Source organism: Penaeus monodon, unplaced genomic scaffold (genome assembly GCF_015228065.2).
Source record: "Penaeus monodon isolate SGIC_2016 unplaced genomic scaffold, NSTDA_Pmon_1 PmonScaffold_1477, whole genome shotgun sequence".
In the NCBI taxonomy this organism is placed as follows: Eukaryota; Metazoa; Arthropoda; class Malacostraca; order Decapoda; family Penaeidae; genus Penaeus; species Penaeus monodon.
Genome location: NW_023643898.1, coordinates 25001 through 29164, shown reverse-complemented (window position 1 = coordinate 29164; position 4164 = coordinate 25001).

Here is a 4164-nt window from a genome sequence, read left to right as displayed (position 1 = left end):
CTGATACTTTGAGCTTTATTGATATATATTCGCTCTCTTCAACAACAGCAGCCAAGTGCCTCTGGCACACCATTGACGACTCATTTCGACAGAACCAAGACCGCCTTCAGCAAACTGCTGATGGAGGCACACATACACATCCACCCTTCGTTTCCCCCTATCAGGGTCCCTCACGGCGAACGCTAGGAAGGGACTCAGCCCATCCCTAGCTCTTCATGACCAAATTTGATCAATTGGGCCCAAGCCACGACTTCCTAGATAATTTGGTCCTGCACAGGTTATGCCATCTCCAAATACTGCTGTTGAAAGAGTTCATGACTCCTGCTGCCAAGACCAGTCCTCTACGACCCCTGGGGCCAACAATCCAGAATCATGAATATCTACAAGGTCTGTAAACTCTTGTACTTCAGTAAACTCACCACAAGCATCACCAACTGAACAGGGTTTTTCTAGCAGGCCCAAAGTTCTGGATCTTGGTCTTGGTATAGGAGACCTCTAGCCTCATGGTCTTCGCTTCATTGCTAAATGCATCTGAGCCACCAATAGAGTTTCCAAGACTCAGAATATAACGTCGTCGCAAAGTCAAGGTCGGTAACCTTGATATTGCCCAGAGTTGTCCACAATGACTTTGGACAGCAGCTCTGCCCATTATTAATCCAAGCAATTATTGGAAAATGATAATTGCAATATCACAAACCTTGTCCACTAACAAGAAGAAGCTCAACAGGCACCCACCACACTTCACAGCACTTTCAGTACCATATACAGGCTTGTTTATTTAAAACCTTGTTGAAATTCCTTCTTAGTCTCAGGACCTCCCAGTGACTCACGATGCACTTATCAAAGGCCTTCTTGAAAGGTCACTGTTATAGTAAAGGATGATTTGGCATCTACTATTTGGATTGGTCTGTATCTCTTTATGGAATGATTGTTGTGGGTGTGAGTGCCCACAGGTATGGCTAAGTGTTGAAGTGGAGATCACGGGGGAGCCGCAGGGAATGAGGGGAGCCTGCTAGCCAGTGAGTGAGGAAATGGCCATGGACCTTGGTTGTTACCCAACCTGGGAAACCCACGCTTCAATTCAGGTTGTGGAGTCGTGCTGCTACAGGTACTCCCCCTCAGAGAAAAGAACTAAGAGAGTGAGGGAAAATACCATGACGTGTCACTCTGGCTTACTTTGTTTCAGGGCAAAATATGCCGAGTGAGGCTGCACCGGGGATGCGGTGAGGTGATTTTGGTGTCTGCCACAATGTAACCAGCCCATGTCTGAACCTCATGACAGTGGTCTACATTGACTCAAAAATGCCAGGATATGGTCTATTGTGGACTTACTAGAAGTGAATCCTGATGGTTCTGGCCTTGGTGTCTCAGAAGGATGTGAGTGAGAACCTTACCTAATATAGTGAGCAATATAATGCCTTGGTGATTGCTCCAACCCCATGTTATACCCTTTCCCTTTCCAGAGAGGGATGATGAAACCCATAACAGCTAGATGGCAGCTAGGACAGCATGTAAATCCTTTGCCATAAGTTCACCAGTAGCATTTAAACAGTTCAACTGGGATCCTGCAAAATACCTGCTGCTTTGCCTCTTTTTAATTTGGAGATTGCCCCCCCTGACTTCAATTTAGGGACGGTGGATCCTCACTAATGGTTGGATTTGGAAATCAATTGTTGGTGGATCAACCTGGCCCCAGCTTCTCAACTCCTGCACCTAAACAGGATGTGAAAACGATCTGCCCACTTACCGATAAGTCACCTATCAGAAGGCTGGGTTCAGCTTCCTCAGGCTTGGTGGCAGGAGGGAGGTAATTCACTAAAAAATGGCCTTCGACCTCTGAAAAAATTCCTGATTAAGTGATCCTTGTCCCTTCTTAGCAACGGGGAAAGTCTGCAAATCACGATCCTGTCAATGAATTGTGTAAAAGTATCTGTGGTTTCCAGTGCTCCTGCCAAGATGAAATACTATCTTGTCTTGGGCGTTCCCCAATTGATTCTTGTGCTGCATCATGTGTTTTACACTTGAAGGTGTTCCCACAGCAGTTCAGGATCCTTCAGGTCTCCAAATGTGCTGTGAAACGACCAGAGACCCTGGCACACTGGGCCCCTCCCTAACAGGTCCACATGAAACACCCAAGGGGTGATCATTGGGCTAACAGTGAGTTTTGAAGTAGACTCGGAAGTAGCCACTAATCTATGATCAGTACCACAGAACTCAGCACTCTGAATAACCAGTAGTTCTAGAGGATCCCCAAAAAAGTGGATCTTCCACAATATCTGGGAACTTGCAAAGGCCCAGAAAAGGAGGCTAAAAAGCAGGTATCAACTCCTGAGCCATAAGGACCGACAGATACTGCATTGAAATTCCCAAATCAATGTGAATATCTGAAGAGGAGAGCTGTCTGTCCCCAGATACGAGATTGGTATACAGCATCTCTTCACATCAATTTTACAAATGTCCCGTAGGAACACAAATGAAGTCTGCTGGATATGGCTATTTGGGTTACTCCCAAAGATGGTGATCATTTTTGCAGCCTGACCATTTGCAGTTGTAACCACCCAACTGATCGTGCCACTACCAGGAGTTCCCTTTCTGAAAAAGCAGCCACCTAAACTTCAGGTGCTTGACAGGAGTGGCAACAAATCATCCTGTCACATAGAGTGGACATTCCAAGCACCCATCCTCAGTCCACTCTTTGCAACAAAGGATGATCAGTTGCCACAATCATCTCCCGCAGATTTCAGCCATCAGTAGGTGATTCAATTCCTTGACAGTTTAAGTTTAGCAGTTTTCTTAGACAGCAAGAAAGCAAGTTTCCTTCTCCTTGCAAGGGAGACGAGTGTGCAAAGTTTAAAACTGCTTCTCTCTGGAGAAGCCGATCAAGAGCCAGAAAAATTCATCACGAATTGCCTGGGCAGGAAGTGCAATATGGAATGTGATTCAGTATCAGCCTCCTTGAGATGTTTATGCTGGGTTGATTCAATTCTTTGATAGTTTAATTTCAGTAATTCCCTTACTTTCGGCTATTGGACTAACATGCATTAGGGGTGATGTTTTAATTATGCTGCAGCATAGGAAGTATTGAGTTTATGTTAAAACTTTTCAGTTTTCTCCTAGCTTCACTATAACTAACCTCTTGTTGTTTTTTTCATATAAGTCAATATGCCATCTCCTTCTTTAGCGCTACACTCAGTAGAGCCTGATTGCTGGAATCGTCGCATTTGAAATTATTGCTCATATATGTAATTGTATCATGGGCCTCAGCACATTTACAGCAAATAAATTTATTAGTATCTTTGCCATACATCTGAGTTTTTGGCATCTATTACAATGCATGGCTTCTGGATGTAAGGTTCTTACTTGGACACGTTGGTCTCCAACATTGACGTACTCAGGGATTTTTTCACTGTGTTGCTTTTGGATGTAAGGTTCTTGCTTGGACACGTTCGTGTCCAACACTGACCTACTCAGGAATTTTATTCAAAGTAAAAGTAAAAATCCAGTTTTGGTTTGCATATTCCTGTCCTTTTTGGTCATACAGTTAATGTCTTGGTCCTTCATACTCTCGAGAATTTTGCTTTCTATCATCCTCAAATCCTTTATAGGTATTTGGACCGACAGGAATAGTTACTTTAACTCTGAATCTGGGAGTTATTTTGTGCTTTTACAAAGAAGCTGCTTCTATCTCGCAATTTTCTGACAAATTCAAAATCGCCGTCCACTTGAGCAACAAGGACCATTTTGATGATAAAGGGGTTCACGTTCAAAAGTGACCGATTTTCTTTCACTCACTCAACATTCATGGACCTTGCATTCTCGGTGGGTATTTTGAAAAAAGATCTGGGTCTGGCCGAGGCAGCATCCTTGATTTTAGAAATAAATTGAACCCTTAGCCAAAAACTGTTGTCATTAAGGAACCAAAAATTCTTAACCTTTGGTATCAACTTAACAGCAATAGTTGCACCGGTGTAGTTTTTTTCGTCCTCTACCCCCCCCCCCCCTCCTTGGTTGCATTCTTCAGTGCCAAAGTGGGATCGAGTTATGTGGTAAGAAACTTCTTACTGCTACTAAACTTGCCTAGGAGAAGGACGGTAATTCGATGCCCCCCCCCCCCCCCCCCATGCGAATACAGGAATCCTCAAGGAAGCTCCGAATAGGCTCAGG